This window comes from Chinchilla lanigera, unplaced genomic scaffold (genome assembly GCF_000276665.1).
Source record: "Chinchilla lanigera isolate Chin_1 unplaced genomic scaffold, ChiLan1.0 scaffold00006, whole genome shotgun sequence".
NCBI classification, from domain to species: Eukaryota; Metazoa; Chordata; class Mammalia; order Rodentia; family Chinchillidae; genus Chinchilla; species Chinchilla lanigera.
The window spans coordinates 41,410,304-41,434,090 of NW_004955407.1; the positions used below are offsets into that span (position 1 = coordinate 41,410,304).

General features: G+C 59.7%; 1 protein-coding gene across 1 annotated transcript in view; it reads right to left on the reverse strand.

Moving 5' to 3' along the window:
- Positions 1-23,787, reverse strand: part of Agpat3 (1-acylglycerol-3-phosphate O-acyltransferase 3) — a gene marked incomplete at its 5' end in the record, with an annotated part of 68,171 nt that extends 44,384 nt beyond the window's left edge. Inside the window, 2 exon segments of the mRNA XM_005375876.2 lie at positions 5,712-5,771; positions 23,422-23,787.

Consider the following 23,787-nt stretch of genomic DNA (forward strand, 5'->3'; position numbering starts at 1 on the left):
CTAGCACGGCTCATGACAGCTCTGTAACAAGAATGCTGGACAGGTATTTGAACAAGATTCACCCCTACTCCCCAACAAAAGGATTCAAGAAAACAGAGGTCAGACTAGCCAGGCATGGAGGCACATGCCTGGAATCTCAGCACCAGGGAGGCCAAGGCAGGAGGAGCCCCACAAGTTGAATGCCAGCCTGAATTACATAGCAAGACCCTGTCTCAAAAAGCCAAAAAGAGGAAGGAAGGAAGGAAGGAAGGAAGGAAGGAAGGAAGGAAGGAAAGAAGGAAGGAAAGAAGGACGGAAAGAAGGAAGGAAGGAAGGAAAGAAGGAAGGAAGGAAGAAAAGAAGGAAGGAAGGAAAGAAGGAAGGAAGGAAAGAAGGAAGGAAGGAAGGAAGGAAAGAAGGAAGGACGGAAAGAAGGAAGGAAGGAAAGAAGGAAGGAAGGAAGGAAAGAAGGAAGGAAAGAAGGAAGGAAAGAAAGAAGGAAAGAAAGAAGGAAGGAAGAAGGAAGGAAGGAAGGAAGGAAGGAAGGAAAGAAGGAAGGAAAGAAAGAAGGAAGGAAGAAGGAAAGAAGGAAGGAAAGAAGGAAGGAAAGAAAGAAGCAAGGAAGGAAGGAAAGAAGGAAGGAAAGAAAGAAGGAAGGAAGGAAGGAAGGAAAGAAGGAAGGAAAGAAGGAAACAGGGGTCAACTTAAAACATCCTCGTTACATGCCTCTGCCTAAAGTGACACTCACTTTGCATCTGTGTTGGGTGTCACAATCCCTGCTCCAGCACCAGGGCTCCACTCCCTGGAGAGACACCCCAAACCACAAGGCACGCCCTTGCGGAACCCAGGGCGTGCTCAGGACACAGCGCAAGGGTCCAGCCGCGGCTGCACACAAACAAACCGGGAGCCGCTGTCTAGGCCGGCCCCACAGGTGGCCCAGATGAATTTGCTGGATGATCAAGGAGAGAGCTGGAGCCCACACATGGAGACTGTGCAGCTGGGGTCAAAGGTCGAAGGCATCGGTCCCTTGAGCCCCGGCCTGGCTGGTGCCGATCAGACACCAGAGACCCTGTGAGCCCTGCAGCAGACACCCAGGAGGCTGGCGTCTGTACGGAAGAAGAAGAAGCTAAAAGAGGCAGCAACACACTTGTTTCTCCAACTCTGCCAGCAGAACGCACGAGGCTTCCGAGTGCCCTCTGCCCTGTCCGGCCCCCTCGCTCCTGCTGCAGACGGACCCCATGTCCAGGCACCGAACCGACATAGGAACCTGTGTTTCCCAGTCCACACGGAGCAGGGCCGGGGAGACTGCCAGACAAGCACGACAAAAGCAAGATCACAGTTTCTTCTCTGAAAGCTGCCGACTCACAGGCACACCCCGCCGCCCATTTCAGTGAAATACTCGGACACTGTCGTCCCCTCGGTTCCTTCACCCGCCAGACTCAATTCACTCCCACTCTTAAAAACAACAGTTTTTTTGTTTTGGGGTTTTTTTTGCCTTTTTGAGACAGGGTCTCGCTATGCAGTTCAGACTGGCCTTGATCTCACTTTGTAGCCCAGGCTGGTCTTGAACTCGCAACAATCCTCCTGCCTCAGCCTCCTGAGTGCTGGGATTACACAGGCGTGCACCACCACGCCCGGCCAAAACAACAGTTAAAAGTAAACTTTTATTTAAAGTAAGAACACGATTGAGCCCGGTGACCTCAAGAGCAGGAAGGAGAAAGGGCTTGCTTGCTTCGTCAGCTGCGGGCAAAGCGGGCGCTGGGGTTCAGGCCTCCAGCTGTGTGTGTGTGTGGGGGTGCCTCCACTGAGAGTCACCGTGGAAACTGTGCTGGACACGCCCACAGGAAGAGGGCAGCCGTGCACTGACACGTGTGCCTGTCGTCCCAGCCGCTCGGGAAGCTGAGAACCGCGGAAGCCCGGGGGCTCAGGGCCGGCGAGGCAGCGCCGGAGACCTGGCCTCCACAGAGAGAGGGAAGCAAGCGTTCGCCGCCTGCACGTGGACGCCAGCCAGAGAAACCTGGGAGTCCCCGAGGCCGGGTGCAGGGACAGCGAGAGCAGCCAGCGCGGGGAGGAGCCCCCTCCACCTGAGGTCAGGACGGGAGCCCGGGAGCAGCACCGGCGGGGGCCTGCGGCTGGACTGCACCCCCACAGCCCACGTGTGCGGAGGCTCCCAGGAGAGGCCGAGAAGGGACGTAGGGCTGGAGCCGCGAGGACGAACGAGACACTTGTCAGCGCCACCTCCGTGGCCATCGGCCACCGCTACCACGGCCTCTGGACACGGAGTGGGCCGGTGTGGCCGGGCACTGTGGCGGCCAGAGCCCCGTGCCCGGAGCAGCCTACACTTCTCAGCTACCTTCAGCAAGGGACCATGCGGTGCAGGCGACAGTGGGGACACCGTATACATGGCGCCACAAGCAGCAGCTGCGTACCCAAGCACAGCCGCGTGGAGACCACTGCCCACCTGTCCCTGGGCCTGGGCTGTGGAGGGCTGGGGGCGGGCGGCGCTGCTGAAGGACAGCTACCTGGGCACTACACTCACCGCAGAGCACGCGCACACAGTCCACTCCTGGTGTCCAACCGGAGGAGCCCAGCCCCGAGCGTCCCCAAAGCAGACGGCCCTGGGCCCACCGCTGTCCACCTGGACACTCCTTGTCACTTCAGGAACCCGCAGGCAGCACTGGTCAGAAGGACAGAATGGAGAACAGGCTCCACACCACACAAGAGGCAAAGTTCACCTTCCACCGCGGCAGGCAGCGGGCCAGCCGGGCAGCGAGAGCTCAGCTGCGTCACCTGCACACACAGCCTCTGGCCTGGCTGCGCCTACATGGCCCAGGCCCGCCGTTCCCCCGTGAGCCCCACACACCACGTGTCACGTCTCAGAGTCCGATCTGGTTCTGATGCACCGGTGACCACGGAACTGTGCACGGAAATCGTCACACAAGAATTTCCCACCTGGCACGTGCACGTACTTTGGCACACATGTGCAAGGGACGGTGCTTTCAGACAAGCTCTGTGTATACGGGGAAACCCTGGGGCAGCTTACAGCCACGCCGCGCGGGCAGAGGAACCACACAGACACCTCCGGGGAGCGGTGCACACCTGTGTGCGCCTGCACGTCCTCCGGCGTCTTCACGGCAGAGTCGGAGCCTGGGCTGTGCCCTGTGTCACCCTTCAGTGTGCAAAGAGGGCGCAAGGTCTGGGCCCTGCACCACGGCCCCGCTGCCCTCTGCGGCACACCGCCCCTGCCACACTCACACTCACCTTCCTCTGCTGTAGAGAAGAGGCCGGACTCCCTCCACCTCCAGGGCCTTCCCGGGCTGGGGGACCCAGGGGTGCTGCTGAGTGAGCTGGAGCTCGTTCCCCTCCTTTAGGCACAGGCCACTGGAGGTGCAGGGCCAGCCGGGCACAGACACTGGCTGCTGTCAGGGGCTAAACTCCTGCGCTCAGGCGGAGGCTGGAACCATCTCACCCAGCACCCATGTGCCTCGACGAGGCAGAAGTCAGTTCCGTGGGTCCCTCTCCCCAGCAGAGTAGCTTCCCATGCTGCGCATGAGGGACCAACGCCTCACCCGCTGCACTGCCCCCCAGAGGGCCCTGGATCTACCTCCCTCCCTCTCACTGGTTCTACGTGGATCCCAAGGGCTGGGCTTGACCTGTCCTGATCTCACCATGGTCACCTCATCAGTGTCACCTGCCGCAGGGGCAACGTCCACCCCCAGGCTTCTCAGGGAGCTGTGGGCAACAGGAAGTCCACAGGCCAGGCTCCGGAGGGACAGCAGCACAGGGAGGGGACCAGATTGTGAACTGAGCACACTGGACAGGGGGCTCGGAGGCCATGGGGAGGAGACTGCGTTAGGGACTTGAGTGCCTCGGAAGAAACCCAGAAGAGCAGAGGGAAGACAACGCCGTGCAGAGGCAGGGTGGTCCCCAGCACTCCCCAGCGAGGCCGCCCAGAGTGGGTCCCGGGGACAGCCGAGGGGCGCCCAGGAGCACCCAGGTGAAGCTGAGGAGCAAGGCCCCGCTGCCCACGGTTTCATCGCCCAAGGCCCGGAAAACCCAGGCCACTGCTAACTGGCCACACCCTCTGGGAGGGTCTCCGAGTCTCCCTCGGCACCATTAGGCTCAGAATGCGGGTCAGCCCCTCCTGCTGGGCGCGTCCCTGGGCCCCGAGGAGCACACCTCTCCCAGGGTTTCTACCTGGGAGGGCTTTAGGAGATGCAGGCTCAAGCCAGAAACAAAGGCGCAGCCCCAAATGTCAGAACCAGTGACAACCAGCGGGAGTAGGGGTGGGGGCGGCATCTGTCTGGATCTGTCTGATCTGCCTCGTTGGTTTCTTTTGATTTTTGAGTCAGTGTCTCCCTATGTAATTCAAGCTGGCCTCAAACTCATAGCGATCCTCCTGCCTCAGCCTCCCCAGCGCTGAGCTTATATGTGCCTCCAGGCATGGTGGAACACACCTTTAATCCCAGTCTCGGGAGGCTGAGATAGGAAGATTGCTGAAAGTTCAAGGCCAGCCTCATCTACATAGTGAGTTCAAGGCTACCCTGAACTGAATAGTGAGACCCTGTCTCAAAAAAACAAAATGAAAGAGAAAATAAAATTTTACAAAGTGCTGAGTTGGGCTTAGGGGTGCAGCTCGTAACAGCACACAAGCAGGTGTGAGGCCGGGGAGCGTACGGTGTGTGGGTTTGAGTGGGAGTTGCCCGTTGGTGCCGGGCGAGTTAGCCTCTTACACGCTGCCTCCAAGCTCGGAGACTGTGCTCGGCAGCTCGGCCATCCCGGCGGGAACAGCAGGCCCACCCCGCTGCTCTCCTTCCTGCCCCTTCTCAGCCCTCCCCGGCACAGAAGCCGGAGTCCCCGTCCTCTCAAGGAGGGGACGGCCTGCCCAGCATCCCAGGCCCCCTCCCCCTCCCCCGGCTCGGCTTCCCGCAGAGCTCCTCTGGACCCCAGTCGTCCCCGCCCACCCGACACGGGCCTCTGTCCCCGGCACCACCAGCCATGGGCCCCCAGTGACCTCGGGGGCCACCCCACGGCCTCGCCCTGTCCCTAGGTCCAGATGGGGACTGTCAGGTGATGGCTATTTAAGTCAAAAGAAACAGTTTAGCTGTGAGCTGGGCTTTAGGATACAATGTGTTCCGCTTGCAACAGAGTAGCAGTAGCTCAGGCAACTGAAAAACCACAGCAACTTTATCCACTCAAACAAGAGCGGGCAGCAAAAGGCGTTGCCCATGAAGGCCGGGGTGAGCGGCCCAGGGCGCCCCGACACCAGGAACTGCGTGTGACCACACCAACGCCACCAGTCATGAAATACGCAGCCCCAGTGAAATAACTCCAAAGTGACACCCAACAAAGTCCTTCCGGTCGGGAAACACAGGAGGCGTCTCGGCGCTCGACCACAGCCAGGCCATGGCGGTGGACGGAGGCGGCTTGCTCCAACCGTGGTTCCCAGCATTCCCTGGGCACAGCCAGGCCGGGGTCTCCTGAGCCCTCACAGCCGCGGTCACAGGGACAAGGCGCTGTCCCAGAGGAGGGGCCCCTGGAGCGCGGAGAGACGCCTCGCCCAGCGGTCCCTTCCTGCGCCAGGCTCTGCCCTCCAGCCTGTACGACCCAGGCTCCCTCGGCGCCAGAACCACCAGTGCCTCTGGGCTCTCCGCAGGCTTCCAGGGCCACCCACACGCGGTCTGTACCAGGAAACCCGGATGTACACACGACCCCAACACACGCTCACTCACCAAGGCGTGGGTTCAGCAGGGCGGGCACAGGCTGTCCTCAGAGGTGTCCGGTGCAAGGGCCTGGAAGGAGAGACACAGTCATGAGCTGAGTCCACGGGACAGGAAGATGCCTGTGGACAGCTAGGAGCAGGGTTCTGAACGTCCAGAAGGCCGAACGCCAGGAAAACTGCGTCACACTTCCACTTTCCCTCCCCGGTGACGGAAGAGCCACGAACTCAAGCGAACAAAAGGTTCACAGTCCACCAAGACCTCTCTGGAGCTATTCTTTCCACACCGGACAAGGCGGCCAAGAGAGGAAGCCGAGCACACGAAGCTGAGCCCTGTACTCATAGGTTGGTTGGTTGGTTTGAGACAAGGTCTCACTACGCAGTTCAGGCTGGCCTTGAACTCACTTCGTAGCCCAGGCTGGCCTCAAACTCTCAACAATCCTCCTGCCTCAGCCTCCCGAGTGCTGGGATTACAGGTGTGTACCACCACACCCAGCCTTACTCATGGGTTTTAAATGGCAAGGAACACACATAAAACTCACCCCTGAACCCCGCTGGAGCACAGCAGGGACACCCTGGGGTCCACACTGCGGTGCAGCCGTCACCCGCTCCCCCCGGAAGCTCCCATCGACCTGGACGGAAATCCGGCCCCCAGCGGAGACTCCCGGTCCCTCCCCTCCCCGCCTCTGGCCCCTCAAGGACCCGGGCTGGTCTCTCTGTGCCTGCTCCTCTCGCAGAGCTTCGTGGCCGTCACCGTCTGTCCTGCTGTTAAAGCCAAGTTACACGGCACTGAGCGCAGCCCTCCCGGCGTTCACGTGTAGAAGCCGAGCCCCGGTGTGGGCTCTGGGGAGGAGCTCGGACAGGGGCCTCGCGGCCGGCAGTGATGAAGCCCAGGGCTCCGGCCGGCTGCCTGGCGCCGTCTTGGGTGAGGCACTGAGCAGGGCAGTGGGTGCCCGCCACGAGCCTCGCAGAGCCCGCCCAGCACGGGTCCACGGCCGGGCTCCGGTCACACGGAGCGCAGAGAGGCGCCTTCTCTCTGCACACTGTGGCGCAGCTGTTCTCAGGACCTGGAGCCCCAGTTTTCCTTTCCACCTTTGCTCCTCCACATGTAACAGGCTTTTGCCTCCGGCAGCTTCCGCCGCAGGCACCGGGCGCTTCTCCTTGTGCCTCAGCCCAGGGCTTGCTGCGCTGCGTGGGGACGAGCTTTCGCCACACCTGGAAAAATGTCAGCCACGGCGTTTCCCAAGCCTCCCTCACAGGCATAGGGGAGCGCAGTCCCGCGGGCCGCAGGAGGCGAGATCTCCTCCAGGCCCTGCCGCTTCCTCTGTCCTCCTCCTTGCCCGTGGGCTTCGGGGGACGTCTGAGGCCGGACGGCTTTGACCGCCCCGCAGCCGCGGAGAGCTGATGGAAACCTAACCTCACCGGGTCACCGGAAGAGGTGGGCAGGGGTGCGGCTGGCAGAGAGCAGGCTGTGGGGCACGGACCTGAGCGCCGTGCCCTGTGCCCGCCCCTTCCCTTTGGGCTCTGTCCTGCTTCCCACACTTTTGCTGCGATGCCACCTCAGCGGCCAACCGGGGACCGAGGCCACGGAACTGAAAGCCCCAGCAAAACCCTCCTCCTCCTCTCAGCCGCCGCTCGTCCCGGGGTATCTGTCACAGTGAAGAGCTGACCGACGCAGCCGTCTTCTACGTCTGTCAGTCCCATCCAGTGTGTCTCCCATCTCTAGACTTGAGCCTTTATTGGTATCTGCTATTTCTCTTAATTTTGCTCACTGTTATGGTTTGTGTCTGGACGTCCCCCAAGCCTCATGCAGTCATGGGGTGGGCTTCTAGAGTTTATGATTGATCCATGGTCCAGCATTGGGATTATGGGTGTGAGTGCTACACCCACCCTGGGGTGGGTAGTCTGCATACAACATAAGGGAGGGAAAGAGGCTGCATGCACCTCCTCCTCTTTTGCTCTTGTTGCTTTGCTATCTTCCTCTGCCACGAAGCGTTGCCCTCTGCCATGCACCACCCTGCCTTGGAGCCAGCCGAGTATGGACTGAAACCTCCACAAACTGTGAGCTAAATAAACCTTTCCTCCCTTAATTTTGGGTGACAGGTATTTTGTCCCAGCAATGAGAGAAAAGTAACCAAGACACATTTTCCCTGCTATTGAACACAGCAGCGCACATGCATGACCCACTGAACATTCTTGTCTGCTAGTTTTTTTGTTTTGAGACAGGGTCTTGCTGTGTAGTCCAGGCTGGTCTCAAATTCAGAGATCCTCCTGCCTCAACCTCCCAAGTGCTTGTATGACAGGCATATGCCACCATGCCTGGTTGTCTGCTAATTCTTCCATGTGGACAGCTGTGGCTTCACCGAGGTCTCCCTCTAACAATGGTCTGTTTTCCTCCCTCGAGCTAACAGTATGGAAGTCATCTTTGCTCACTGCTGGGCCGCATGGCCCTGGCACTGGATGCTGGGTTGGTGACAGACCCTCGATGGGATGCCACAGGGCAATGCTGGGCAGCAGCTTTCGGGGCAGCAGGTTGGTTCCTTCCAGGCTCGAGGCCAGGCTCTGCGGGGTAAGTCCCAGGCAGCTCGGCTCCCAGGCTGAGGCCATTTTCAGGGCTGCTGCGCGTCCTTCCCCTGCTGCTGAGGACGCAGCTGTCCCCTGCCCTGTGTGAACCCAGCAGTGCCCTGTTGCTCAGTGGCCCCCGCCCCGGTGGCCCTGGCACCAACCCCAGCCCAGGGCACTCTCTCTGAGGCTCCTGCTCCCCTCTCCACCAATTCCAGCTCCTTGGGCTCCTCTGTCCCGCAGCTCTGGCTCCTGTCTCTGCCCGGGTGCCATGCATGTGGCATGCAGGTACCAAGCCCCGCAGCATGGCAGCCTGAGTGTGGCTTGCTGAAGGCGGGTGGTGAAGTCAGGCAGGAGGGGACGTGGGACTCGTGCACCGTGAGGTGATGCATTCTCCGAGCGGACGCGGGCTTCCGCTGGGCCTGCGGGGCCCCTGCGAGCTGCACCGGCCCTGGCGCCCACCAAGGCCTCTGGCCCTCCTTCCTTCTCTCTGTGCAAGTTCTCGCTGGACGCGCATCTCTACAGGAGGCAGCTCAAGGGTGACCTGGCCGGCACATTACCCCAGAACACAAACCTGAGTTGGTGAGGCCACCAGGGCGCCCTCAAGTCAGAGGCAGCCTGCGCAGAGACCTGTGGGGTCCTGAGGAGGATGGCGACTGTCCAGGGGCGGGTGCAGCACCGAGTGTCTGCCCATGGCGCCAGCCAAGGGGACAGCAGGCAGCTGGCTGTTCCCGCCCAGCACCTGGCCCGCCCACAGGCCCCACAGGGCACAGGCATCACTGGCTGTTGGTCGCCGAAAGCGCAAGCTTGCAGGAGGCTTCATGCTCTGAACCTCTATCCCAGCGGCTCTGTGATCTCCTGTCCTGTGCCTTCCACTGCTCTGGCGGTGTCTCTTGAACCAAAGAGTTTCAAATCTTGATCATAAAAGCAGCCAGAGCTTCCTCCACAGAGAGGAGGACAGGGCCAGCCACACGAGCCAGGACGCTGTCCTGAGTGGGCGGAAAGGACGTGGCTGCCAGCCTGGAACCCTACCGCCAGCAGCTCCCACTCTGCAGCCACAGGATCTGCAGTGCCTGCCGTTCCACCCGGGGCAGGAGGCCGGGCCACGAGCATCTGCACCGGCACATCTCAGGGAGTTCCAGAGATGGAGACAGGCAGGGAGGAGGTCTCCAAGCCTATCATGTAAACTGAAAGAACAAAAAGCATTTGCAAAATCCAGCCATCAAACATGAAGTCAAAATCTAATATGTGAATTGAATAGTAACAAAAAGATTGCATATCACAACTTACAGTTTCAGCCCAGTCAGCTCTTAAAGGGAATGACCTAGAGCACATTAGAGAATTTTAAAAGGCTGTAACAGATGACATAAAAATGTGTCTCAAAAAGTTAGAAAAGCACCAGGCATAATGACACATGCCTGTAACCCAGCATTCAGGAGGCTGAGACAGGAGGACTGCCGTCAGTTCGAGGCCAGCCTGGGGTATGGAGTGAGATCCTGCCTCAAGGAAAAATGAAAGCAAAAAATAAATTTAACCTGAGGGGAGGAGATAATTTTAAAAGCAGAAATTAATGAAATACAAAACATAGGAAAGCCCCCAAAGTTGGCTCTGAGAAAGGATCGATAATACCAACAGTATTTTATCAGAAGAGACCAACATAGAGAGAGAGGAGCGGAGGCACAGACACTGTTGGGAGCGGGGACAGGCCACAGGCTGCAAGGACACAGAGGGCACTGGGACCATTTCACAGTAAAACCCCGGAAGTGGGGGACAGGAGAAACCCCTGGGGAAAATCACAGATGAAAACAGACTCCACAAGAAACTGCAAAACCCCAGCAGGAGCCCAGCACCCACTGCCAGGCAAGGAAACGGCCTGAGGTCGGCGCGACTTCCACGAAGATCCAGCGGGACGTTACAGGCGAGATGCTTCTGGGCTTTCCAGAGCCCTTCAAAGAAACCAGGAAGAGGGAAAGAGGACAGAAACGCCGGCAGAGACCAGGGCGGCCTGGGAGGGACCCTGCTCCGGAATGCAGGGAACCCTGGCACTCGGCTGCCTGGACACTCAATGCACTTGCTGACTGATGCATTCTGACAAAATTTTGCCCCCGTACTCACTCATCGTTGGTTTGGCGCTCGGCACCTGAGCTGGGACCTGAGTGTCGCCTGCCCGGGACCCTACCCCTTCCTCTCCTCTTGGGCCAGCGAGTCTGTTTGGCCTTCCTTACTGTCGCGCTCCCCCCCCACCCCCCGCCCCGAGCTCCCCAGAGCAGAGTCACCAGGTGCACCAGGGAGCCACCGTCTGAGGCTCAAAGGGCGGGTAGCTCCACTCACCCCTCATAGAGCAAGGCCGAGGAAGCTGGGTGCTCCTGGACAGGAGGCACAGAGGAAACTCCCGGACTTGACAGACAACATCCAAATTCTGCTAACGCCACCCCCTGCTGCCGTGACAAACGCTAAGATTCGAGAGCGTCCGAGCCTTGGCTCTTGGTTCCAGAGCTGTCGGGCACAGTCGGGAGCCCCGCTGCCCGAGGGCCTGAGGCACCAGCAGCACAGCATCGGGAGCGAGGCTGCCCACGGTGTGGCCAGGATGCAAAAGCAAAAAGGAAGGCTGCACAGTCCCTTGGGAGGGCACCCGTCGCCTGATTCCAGCCTCTCGGCCTCTCTTACGCTCCCCCGGCAGCACCAGCTGGCACCGAGCCCTCAGCACACGGCTCTGGGACGCCACGGCCCCGGACCCTCCAACTCAGGAAAAGCTCCCTGCAGCCAGGACCCTCAGAGCCCCTGAGCTCTGGGGACACCAGCCGGCACAGGAGGGAGAGAAAGGGATAAACATCCAGGAAGGAGACGGAGAACAGTAACTCACAGATGGCACAGATGCACACTCGGACACCAAGTTAAAAGAATAAATAAATAACCCAAAGTAACCCACCGATGAGTGCTTGAAATAATAAGAAAGGTTAGGGCCGGGGCTGCAGCTCAGAGCAGAGCTTCCCGCCGCACCAGGCCCCGAATCTGTCCCTAGCACCGAAAAGCGAAGCATAGCCGGAGCTGCATAAATACCAGACGGTTAAAATTGTCGAAACTTTTTCTCCAACTTTCTTAGCACTGTGTACTGAGAAGTGGAAATAATAGCACGATGAGAGTCTGGGTGTGGATATGTGGATGCACACGTGTGTGTGTGTGTGTGTGTGTGTGTGTGCGCGCGCGCGCGCGCGTCTCAGTGTGTCTGCGTGTCTGTGTCTCCGTGTGTCTGTGTACTTGGTGTGTCTATGCATCTGCACGTCCGTGCATATCTGCGTGTCTCTGCGTGTCTGCACACCTGCGTGTCTGCACACCTGTGTCTGCGTGTGTGCAAGTCCCCTGCAGACCTCAGGGCTGCTCACCCCGGTGCCCGCGGCCTCCTGACCGCGTCCTCCGCACACTCACAGTGAAATGAGCACAGCGGTCCCCAGTACCACTGCACAGCCCGTCGGCATCGTCCCCACGTGTCCTGGGAACACCCCCACGGCGGGTGTACAAACGGCGCTGGGACCCAGGCTCACACCTGGCGCCCACAGCGAGGGGGACGGCGAAGACCTCAGCTGCGCAGGCCGTGCGCGGGAGCAGAGGAGACAGCAGTGGGACGGTGGCAGGAGGGCATGGCCTCGGCCCAGGCAGTGGGCGCTGAGGCCCCCAGGGACAAGGAGCCCTGAAGAGCGCTCTGACGAGTGGGGGCAGGCAGGGCAGCGGCACAGCCAGCAAGCCCTGCCCCCGAAGGACGGAGCGCAGGCACCAGGGCTGCATCTGGGTACAAGGCACTCCGACAGGACAGACTCGGCCGTGGGCCAGCTGCCCTGACACCAGGCTCACTGGGGGGGCAGGAAGCACCCGGCCCAGGCAGCACAGCGAGCCGGTGTTTCCCGGGTCGGGAAAGTCACCACTCCGCTGAGCAGGAGTGGCCCGGAGACGGCTCCGCTGTCATCGCCAGCCAAGGACGAGTGCTTAGAAATTCAAAACCACGCAGCGAACTTAGCAAGAGCAGCTGATGTGCAGGTGCCCAGACCCTGCCTGCAGACACCGTGGCAGGGACGGGCAGGGCACGAGGGCAGCACAGGACGGTAGGAGAGTACCTCTCCATCTCCCCTCCTGGCCCTGGGGCCAGACCTCCCTCCCCCACCCCAACGCCCTAGCCTCACCGCCCTGGGGTCTCCAAGGCCCTCAGCCCCCAAGCTGTCCCCTGGGCACAGGTCATGGCATCCCCAGAGCCAGGGGCACCCCTGGTCAGAGCAGGCGTCCCTCCAGGAGGGGACAAGGGACAGCATTAGTGTCACTCCACAGCCTAGCATATCCGATGTCTATCTCTTGCATTTCTGTGAGCCAGAAAATTAAAACATAACGGGCGAGGAAGTTGGGTGTGGGTACAGAGGTGGTATCAGGCAAGGGCAGCCCTGCAGAGCCCACAGTGGCCTGGCATTCAGTCTGATCTGTGCACCAAGAGCCTGGCACCACACAAGTACCGAGGGGACGTGGGGGAGGCTATGGCACTGGGTGTGCCCCGTGGTCAGCCAGCATAGAGACAACCAGCAGAGCTGGGCATCGCCTCCTGCGTGGCCTCCCGGGGTACAAAGCTGGCACCAACACAGACCATGGCACTGCTGGCCCCAAGAAACTTGGGGCCCTGGCCCCCAGAGCCGTGCAGGTGCTGATGGAGGGGCCACTGCACAGTGGGGTGCCCACAGGCCCCAGATCTGGCTCACCCTGGACAGCAGCACTGGTCTGGTTTCAGACAGTCTCCAGCATCACAGCGCCCACAACACTCACCCGGGGGAGGAGGAGCTGCCCCAGCCGCCCATGGTGGGACAGGCTGCCACCATCCCCTACCTCCTCCGCATAGCTGGAGCCAGCAGTGTAGACGTGTCCAGGGGAGACGTGCCCAGGCATTTCAGATGGAAACACACAAGTGACAACCTATGAAACAGGTCTGACGACCTACAGGTTGTGTGGACAACCTATGCAGTCCACCTCCACACGGTGCACAGACAACACGCAGGCATTAACAGCCACAACACAGAGCATGCGGGCCCCGCCTGAGCCCCATCCACAGCTGTGAGGGCCCCAGCGGGCAGCCGGAACCCAGATGTGGGACCCCCAAAGCCACAAGGACCCCCTCACAGAAGCGGTTCAGACTCTGCCAGCCCCGGCCACGGGGCGTGGCTTTAGGTTTCTGGAGTTCAGGAGGCAGAAGAGGCCGGGCTGTGGCTGGGGCAGAGACCCGCTGAGCGGCCCGGTTTGCCCCCCAGGGCCCCTCAAGGAAACAGGCAGAAATAACTGAATAACATTTTATTTAACTGTTATATCCAAAGTGTTATCAGTTTAACGTGATCAGCGTAATAGAATCCCTCTTCCGTCTGAGGCGCCCCGATGGCTGCGAGCCGCCCGGGCGGGTACTCAGCAGCCCCGTGGGACGGTAGCTCAGGGCCTTGGCAACGACAGCAGGCTGAAGTCTGGTCCCTTCTCCGCAGGAGCAGCCCAACCCAATACTCTCCTCTCCCGCAGACACATGAACTTCAGACGTTTGTAGCTTCAGAAACCCTTTGGCTTCAGACTCGCCTCTGATGGTCAGCTCGCCCACGGCCGAGAGGCGCAGCGCTCCACGCCTCTTGCTGTGGCTCTTCCCGGCCTGCACTTGGTCCGCTTGTCGCTGCTGTAGTTCGGCATTGAGGACTGAACTGACGGCCTTCACACCAAGCTACATCCCCAGCCGGTTCGTTTTGTTTTGTTTTGAGACAAGGTCTCTCTAAGTCACTAAGTTGTCCAGGCTGGGCTCAAACTTGCAATCCTCCTGCTTCAGCCTCACAGAGAGTGCCAGGATTACAGGCATGAGCCATCATGGCCAGCCGGAGTATTTTTTTAACTGAAAAAGAAATTGGCCCATTCCTGAAAACACAATATAATCACAAGGTACAGAATAAAAAGTATGACAAAGTTACTAAGTTCTCCCAGGTTTTTTTCCTTCCATAAAATTTGGAAGGAGAAAGTGACCGTTTTGAGAAATGGACACAATCCGGCTGGGCGTGGCTCAGTGACAGAGCCCTTGCCAGGCACGCCGGGCCCGGGGTTTGGTCCCCCGCACTGCATAGCAAACCAAAACAACAGAAATGGTAAATAAAGAGTAAAAACAGCTGCTGATCCCCATTTGCTTTTCAACTCGCTGTTCCTCCTAGGAGGGGCTGGTGTTCCTGTCTGTCTGTCCTGTCCCCTCGTAGGAAGGACGGACTCTGTCAGCAGCCGCCGGCCCCGCAGAGACCTTGGCTGCTACGGTCCGCACACTGCCACCTGCCACCGGGCTTGTTCCCGCCACGGGGCCGTCCCTCGGTCACCGACGCCAGGCACCGGGGGCAGCAGCCCCACCCTGGCACCATCCCTTTTCTGATTTCTGGCTGACGTTTGTGAGGGGATAAAGCCGTCATTACACACACCTGCCCCGTCACTGATTCGACTGCACTCTGACGATTTTGGAGCCCCGGGCACAGCCATACCACTGCCCACCAGGTGTGTGGCTGGAGGAAGCCTGGTACAGTGGCCCCGTCACTACTCTCCGGTTGCAGGGGTGCCGGAGAAGCCCATGGAAAGTTAAGCTGAGGAACACTCTACAACCTCGCCCACCCCGCTACCTGTGCTGGGGACAAGCTGGGGAGGAGCCGCGAAGCCTCGCCCCCTGGAGTGCATGCTGCCCCTCCACGGGGCCACACCACACCAGGCGCCGTCGCCCTCCCCATGCTTTACCCAGGCAGCGTCACCCCCCAGGCCATGCCCTCTTCACCCGGAGCTCTGTGCTGAGCCTCGTGGGAGGCTACAGACGGACTCACTAGACAGGAGCCCAGGACCCAAGTTACACAGCCTGGCAACCAAACCGCACCAAGCAGGGGGCGGCAGAGTGGGCAGTGGGACCCGCCCTCTGGAAATGTGCACTTCCAGGGAGCGGGTGACATTCAACGGCAGAAGGCACGCCTAGCACGCCAGGCCCTGGGTTCAAGCCCCAGAACCAGAAAGTAGAATAGAATAGAAAATCTAAGTTTGGCGTCATACGCCTGTAACCCAGCACTCAGGAATCTGAACCAGAAGTGCCTCAGTTCGAGGCCAGCCTGCAGTGCACGGGGAGACCCTGCCTCAAAGGAAAACCACAGTAAGTAAGTAGGTCTGCTGTGGTATTTGGTGTTATTATTTATGGCGATGTTTTAATATTAGCCACGGTGTATAAAAAACTATGTCTGGAGAGAACAGAGAAAACGGAAGTAACGTGGGGAAAGGACGCCAACCAGGAGAGGAGGGGGATCTGGGACAAGCCGAGGAGAACTTCCAGGGATGGAAAACATAACCGCGGAGGTGAAGTGTCTCACGGAGCAGAGGAAGCAGCAGTCAGCCCGCGCTGCAGAGACAGTGCAGAGCGCAGCAGCGGGAGCAGGCGAGGTCTGGAGACCGAGCACAGCACGAGGGCTGGGCTGGGTGGGAGGGCGAGCTCAGCGCACGCACCCTCAGAGCCGCCTGGAAGGGCAAAGACACGAGAACTCTCCAGCGCACGGGGGCCCACGCAGGACACAGGCAAGGATGCCAGGCAAAGAGGCCACAGCCGCAGGGCCCAGACCCAGCGCCGCATGCGCCCCAGTGTGCCCGTCCCTGCCTGCAAGACCCAGCGCTGTGGCCCGGAACAGGGGCGGAACCTAAGTGTCCCGGACACAGGGAGCAGGAGCACCCGCCCAGCCCACGGCCACGAAGGGATAAAAGCAGAACCAGGCTGCTCGGCCCGGGCGGTAACCCGCGCTCGACATACTCGGGCGGTGACACTGCGGGCCATGGACAGGGGCCGCCCCAATGCTTCCAAGGGAGAAGGCCCGAGGTCAAGAGACAGCTTGGGGCTCTGGCTCACGCGCCTGGGAGAGGGGCGGCGTCACCCACACAGGCAGGAGGCGAGGCCGGCGCAGGAGGGGCGGTTAACTGTACGGAAAAGCAGGACGTGGTGAGCCGAGCAGGAAATCTGCAGCTGCCACCGTGAGGGTGGCAGGGTGCGTGAACCCTGTCCGGGGGCCGGGAAGGGAAGGGACAGCACGCCCGCCATCGCCAGGACATGGACTTCAAAGACAGCAGGCCTCTGTAACCAGACACCAGCGGCTGTCAGGGATCAGGGAGGGTGGCACAGCCACCGGTCCCCGCGCCCTGGTCCCCAGCCTGGCAGTCTCCCCCGAGGGCGGCTGGGCCCAGCGACTTCCGACACAAAGTGTGCATCAAAAGCCTTGGACCGCCACCCAAGGAGCACAGGGACGGCGGCCTCGCGTCCCGCTGCAGGTGCGTGTGCCTCGCCCTCCCTCCCTGCCCTCCCCGGTGTCCACCACCCTGCCGCCCTCTGGGCACACAGCTGGCCTCCCTCCCGCACGCATCCTGAGCGTGACGCCGGGCTCTGGGGCTTTCACTTGCGCGCTGGGTCTCCAACCGCGTGGACGCCGGGCCCCTCTGCCTGTCCCCCACACCCGCAATCTTCCTGCACCTCTTCTTCTACACCGTGTTAAGTCAAGCGTGCGCAGGAGAGGCCAGCCGCCAGGTACACTGCCCCACGTGGCCAGCTCCTCGGTGCCGCAGGCATGGTGCCCACAGCGCAGCGCAGCTACTTCCTTGTCCTTTCCCACTGGGGGACGCAGCGGTCCCTGCCCACGGCGTCATCAGCCCACGGGAGCTGCCCCGGGGGGCTGGCCAGCCTCGCCCGTGGCTTTACGTCTGCCTCTCGGGAAGGTCAGTCACCCATCATCTCCTTGCCCTGGCTTCAGCTTCTCTGCGTATCTGCTTTGCCTCCTTGGTTCTGAGGAGGAGCCACAGGGACTCAGCCAAGCGGCACCGGCAGTTGCAACCCCAGGACCGACAGGGCTGCCCACCGCGCCTCCTCCAGACCTGCTGAGGACTTTAAAGATAAATTCAGAAACACTATTCACAAAAGCAGCAAAAATAATAAAGGAGCGAGACTTAAATGGGAGCCTGGAGTGTAAGACGGTGGTGGCACAGGACCCCTCGGGGGACACTGAGCAAAACCTGCTTGACCAGCTCTGTGGCCGCAGACCTCAGACGCCCACAGGATGTGGACACAGAAGGTCCCGAGACCGGGTAGGGTGGGGGCTTCCTGCCCGGGCAGCGCTCGGGGGCAGAGAAATTCTACACGCAATCAAAAAAGCTGCCAAAATAAAGTAAAAAGACAAGACCTGGCGGGGAGAAGGCACCTGACCTGCCCACACAACCAAAGACGGGGCGCCTGAGGACGCAACAAAGCACAGGGCAGTGGGTATGGTGGCACATGCCCGTCATCCAGGCATTCCAGAGGCTGAGGCAGGAGGACTGCTGCAAGTTCCAGGCCAGCCTGGGCTGTGTAATAAGACCTTGTCTCAAACAAACACACAGAGAGAAAGCACAGCGCAGAGAATCACACAACAGATGTGCAGGGGACACAGCCAGCGGACAGATGGCCCGAGTGGACCGGAAATGGACAGGGACGCGACTCCCTCGGCAGGGACCTCAAGTCAGGACCCAGCTAGGGTACCACACCGCTCACCTGGCAAGAATGAACGGGGACCTGGGGTTGTGGCGCCTGCAGGGCGGCCCTGGGAACTATGGTGGGGAAGAGCTCCTGCAAGGCCCACCCCCCGCCGGGAACACGGGGCCAGAGGGCTGCCATGCACACAGAGACCCGGCCTGCTCAGCGGAAGAGCAGCAAGACCAGGGTACCTTGGGCCACCATGCAGCGCGTTCTGAAGGTGTCGTTTTCCTAGACCTGATTTTTTTTTTTTTTTTTTTGGTGTTGGGGATTGAACCCAGCGCTTTCACCCCAAGCTACTTCCCCCAGCCTTTTCTAATTTTTCATTTTTGAGATAAGGTCTGACTAAATTGTTAGGTTTCCCTGGCTCTGCTTAAACTTGTCACCCTCCTGCCTCAGCCTTCCAGAAAGCTGGGGTTACAGGCCTGTGCTGCCACGCAGCTGCGGACTGGATCTTTCCATGGGCCTAGCTGGGGCCCCAAAATGTTGAAGCCATTTTGTTTTCTGACTAGACTGGCGCTCATCGTCTAGTCCCAGCTTCTGTCCTGGAGCCGTCACCAGGGAGCCCTGTCCTGGTCCAGCACTGGGGCTGAGCCGGGATGGGCAGCTCTTTTGGTCTCACCTGCACAGAACACCTCAGGGTTTCCTTATTCATTTTCCCTCTCCCCCTCCCTTCTCCCTCCCTCCCTTCCTCTCTTCCTGTCTCCCTCTCTCTTTTGTTCTTTTGGTTTGGTTTTTGGTTGAGACAAAGTCTCACCATGTAGTTCAGACTAACCTTAAACTCACAATGTAGCTCAGATTAGCCTTGAACTCATAGCAATCCTCCTGCCTCAGCCTCCTGAGTGTTGGAATTACAGATAGGCTCCACCATGCCTGGCAACTTTTCGCTTCTCTTGCATGCACTTTGGAGGTGCCCACTTCGTCTTCAGTCAGCTCCGTCACTTTACTCAAGAAATAAACAAACGCTGCACCCGAGAAGCCACAGCAGTGGCACCCCACAGCAGAAGTCAGGAGCAGCCGCATTTTAAATTTGGCCTCCGCAGGATGTTAAAAAGAATAAAATGCACAAAAGAAAAATAAAATCTGGCCTCTGGCTTCTGTGAGAAGAACACGAACACAGCAGGCTGGCCCCGTGCCCACCCTGCGGTGCCTGGCAGAGGTGCTGGGTGGCCAGGTGAGCCGGGGCCTGGAAGGGGGCTCAGCCACCCGAGCCCCCAGCACAAGCGGAGACTCACTTCCTTCTTCGGCCCCCTCCCGCCCGCTTCTCTTGCAGCTCCACTTACACCTCTGGCTACCAAGAAGGGCGCTTTCTGAGCAGTGACGCGGTGACCCTTAGAGCACAGAAGGAAAGGCCCAACGGTGGGGCCCAGGGAGCACGGCGGGAGCCGCAGGGGGCCCGAGCAGTGCCTACCACGGCCCTGAGCCCTAGCCCTGATCGCTGGAACCCATGCCCCGGCAGTGCGGGGCACCACCCGTGCCTGCGGACAGCCTGGGCCCGGGGCCTTCGCAGCCTCAGGCATCTCTAAAACGCTACAGGTGGCCAACCCACGGGCTGCTATTCTTAATGTTACAATAAAATGTTTTTAAAGAACACTTTCCAGGCACAGGGGTGCATGCCTGTAATCTTAGCACTCCAGAGGCTGAGGCAGGAGGATCACTGTGAGCTCAAGGCCAGCCTGGGCAACATAGCAAACCCCTGTCTCCAAAAAATTCAAAAAAAACAAAATTAGCACATTTTGTTACCTACATTCACTACTGTTGCTTTCCATTCAGCCAGACCTAACTCCTCTGCACCCCTTGTGAGCCCCAAGGTCAGGTGCCCAGTGGTCTACACCAGTGGTTGGCGCAGCCATGGCTGTGTCCCTCCACCTCGCCAGGAGGCTGGCTGCAAGCTGACCTGTGAGCAGGTCCCTCAGCAGCCTCCAGTGGTACCCACAGACCCTGCAGAGGACAGTAGGCTGCGCTCTATGGAGCGGCTCGAGGGGCTCTCAGGCAGGGCAGATCCTCAGGGACTCACAGCTGCCCGCCCCCATGATGCCAGCCCAGGGCTTTGTGCCAGGCCGGCCAGGCTGCCCTCAGAGCTGCGGCCCAGACCCTGTCCCAAGTGGGACCCTCATCCCAGGTCTGCCTCCCAGTGGCTCCCCCACATCTGCTGCCTCCTCCTGTGCCCTGCAGCGCATGCTCCCGTTAACCTTGCACTTTGACCTTCATCTGCTTCCCACGTCCCCCACACTAGGGCAGCCTGCACTCCATAATCGGACTTCGGCTGCACTTTGGGGAAAATCAGGCCTGCAGTGCTGTGCTCGGCAGGACGCAAGGCTCTCCCGGCACCTGTGCGTGTCTCGCTAATAAAAAGGACGTTTGTCACTCAGCCAGTCTCTGCCATTAGGCAGAGAAGACAGCCTGATCAGAAATCAATCTGGGAAACTCTCCTGCATCAGCATGCATTATATACAGAGTCTCGAGAAAGCCTGGTGTGGTGTGGTGTGCACACCGTCACCCTGGCCCTCAGCCCACCAGGACCCGTGCCCTGGCGACAGTGCCACCCGCACCCTCCACTCTGCTGGGCACCAGCTGTGCTTGCAGATGGCTCTTGGCCCGGGGAGGTAGAAAGACAGGAAGTTCAAGCCCAGGCTTGGCAACTTAGTGACTTAGGGGGACTCAGTCTCAGAAAAGTAAAACAGGGCTGGGTGTGGGTGGCACACTCCTGTAATCCCAGCACTCAGGAGGCTGAGGCAGGAGGATCATTGCAAGTTCGAGACCAACCTGGGCTACACAGTGAGCTTAAGGCCAGCCTGAACTGCATAGTGAGACCCTGTCTCAAAAAGACAAAAAAACCCACAAAAACAAAAAATAGTAAAATAGGGCTGGGGAGGTAACTCAGTGGGAAGGCCTGGGCTCCATCCACAATTCCTGTAACCCTCAAAAATACCCAGCAAGCTGCGCGGCCCTGCTGAGCCTTCCTGCCTCCATCCGTTTCTCCACCTGTACAGTGGGGGGAGCTGCTCTCCTCAGGGGGCTGCCTTGAACCTTACAGGAGTGAGCATACAAAATACTGCAGAGACGCAACTCTCGGAGTCATTATCATAAAACAATAAGCAAAGCCTAGGTTATAAAGCGGAGGCAGCTTCACGTCAGTGTAGACTTGGAAAATGTTCGGGTCAGCAAAGGGTTTTAAGGAAAAGCAGGAGAGCCTTGCAGGTGACCGGCACAGTGCCCTGCACCTGAGACACCGGCCACAGCAGGGAGACGGCACCCGGGCACAGGGCAGGGCGGAAGCGCGGCCTGTCATGGCGATCATTACAACAACAGCCAGTGACTGCTGTCATTTAATTCAGGTCTCCTGCTGCACCTACTTGCAAAAAGGAATCCAGCTTGGGAGGCTGAGGCAGGAGGATCACTGTGAGTTTGAGGCCAGCCTGGGCTCCATAGGGAGTTCAAGGCCTGCCTGACTGTAGAGCAAGACCCTTTCTCAAAAAACCAAATCAAACAAACAAAAAAGAAAGAAAAGAAATGGAAAAAGAAAAAGAAAGAAAAGAAGGGACCCAGGCGAACTCCATTCACGACACATGGCTCCCCCAGGAGCACCCAGCTTCAGCTCTGAGTCCGAAGTGCCACAGAGTGTGCTGGCCGGAGGGTAGCTCGGTCACGTCCTGAAGGGCACGCACGTGGCTCCCAACTCACTGCCGCTCCCACCTAGGGCCCCGTCTCGCGTGGGGATGACGTGGCAGCGGGGTCCACACTCACAGCCTGTCACGGGCCCGGCTCTGCAGGACACGCTTCAACCAGGGTCACCACCAACCTCCTCCGTCCCCAAACTCTACCCAGACTCGCTGAGGTGACCAGCACAGACGCCATGCTGGGTTTGACAGAGATAATTGGGGCACAGCAGGTTCTTCTAAATAACCAACCCAAGGACAGTGTGAAGGTAAACCTCCACTGCTCTTGCCCAAAATGCAGCATTTTGAAGTAAGTGAGAATCAGTCCCAAAGTTCCGAGGAAGTGGTTTGAGGCATGACGGGTGATCCTAGTCATTTTGCTCCACAGTTCGGCACGGCTCATTTAGAACTCCAGCATTCTTTGGTTAATCAAGAGCAAAACCCCATGAAGTTTCTCAGCAACGCTGATAGAATCCACCCAGCCTTACAGAAAGCTCTCGGCGAGAAGGCCGAGCGGTCAGCACACAGGGAGCGGTCACACGTGGCCCGGCCCAGCCCGTGCCCTGCTCCGTGAGTGTCCAGGAAATCAGAGTTTCCAGAAGGCCGAGAGGGTCAGGCACGTGGCAAGGGGCCCCTGCGTGGTGAGAGGTGTCTCGGGTGGGGATGAGGGCCAACGTCCGGTGTGTTAAAGGCTGCAGACCCTAACCAAGGCCACCACTCAGTGGTGAGTGCACGAGCTGACCAGCGCTAACTTGTAAGGCACACGAACTGGGCCAGTTAACCAGCACTAACCTATCAGGGGTAAACAGGATTGGACCGGTTAACGCCATCCTCCCTGCCAAGCAAAACCAAACCAAACAAACCACAGTACTAGGTCTCTGGCTTTCCCTTTCCCCTATTTATGAAAGGATTCCGATATTTCCTGCCCACTCTAACTTAATCAGGGATAAGATTCGGGGCTTTTCACAGTGGGAGCCTGGGATCTTAGTTTACATCCGGCTGTGCGGAGGTGTGACGTCACCCGGACAGGTAAGTCAAGCTCTCCGTCTCCTCAGAGCGATTTCCCACAAAGCCCAAGTAGGGAGGGAGACGGTGCAACACAGGACAGACGCCGGCAAACACCCACCCCCGAGGAGCCCCAGAGCAGAAGGACGCGCGCCTGAGCAGATCCTCTCCAGGACGCTCCTTTCCCACCTTCAGAATAAAACCACTGTTTTCCACCGGCTTCCCGGCCCTGCCACAGACACCGTGCACGGGACAGGGCGGCCCCTGGGCCACTGCGGGCACCCTGGAGGCAGGACACTACCCTCCACAATCCCCACCGCCTGGCACTGTGTCCTTGTGCCACCTCTCCGTAACCCAGCCCACGCCCTGCCCAGCCTGGCCCTCAGGTGGGCTGGACGCAGCCTCTCCGTGAAATGTGACTGTCAATCACACATTGCTACTTCCTGAGACAATGTAACCTAGAAGACAGCTACAGCGGCTCAGCCAGCTCCACACCCTGGGGGAGTGGGCAGAGTCGTGATTACCCAAAACGGAGGGCAGCGGGAAGGGATCAAACTCAAGGGGTGACACCGCTGAGACCCCTGTGAAGCTAGTAACCGGGATCGCTGATGGGCAACCCTCTGGGCTGCAGCCAGAGCAGGCCCAAGCCCCTGTCCGGCTCCTGCCACCCTGGCCACCTGCTTCCCTCCAGGAGCCACCGCCCGGCCTGGGATCCAGGCTCTAGGCGGGGACTTGATCTCTCATACGGGTGGCCACTTCTCCCTCCAGCCCCGCTCCCAGCCGGAAGCCACGCTCGTCCTCTGCCTAAGATCTTAGCCTTTGCCGGGCAAAAGCCTCCTTAGGCAAGACTTTCAGCACAGCGCATTCAAAGTCTCAGAAGCCATTTGGAAAACCATTCTCTGTGCCACACAACTTCCCCCAAAGTTTACAAACGTGATCTGCACCTCTTCTGACCGTGGTTCAACTGCTGTCCGGCCTCTCCTCGGCACCCAGGGTACGCTGCCCGGGTCGGCCGGCCGGGGGCAGGTGTCTGGTTACTGGCCGGCCGGTCACCTGACCCAGGGGTGGCCGTTCTCCCAGCCACCGGTCTGCACGCCGGTCACACCCGAATGCCGGGCACCGTCCCCAGGCCCGGGCAGTGCCACCTGCAGCCCTCCTGCGCCCTCCCGGGGCTGAGCAAGCAGAAAGTGGGGCTGCCCGCGGCCGCCTGCCTGTTCCGGCCCGGCGCCTCCACGTCAAGCGGGGTGACTCGCAGGCCCCGGGGCCTGGAGAGGCCGCGCCAAGCCCATCGGGAGCCCCCGGGCTCGCCC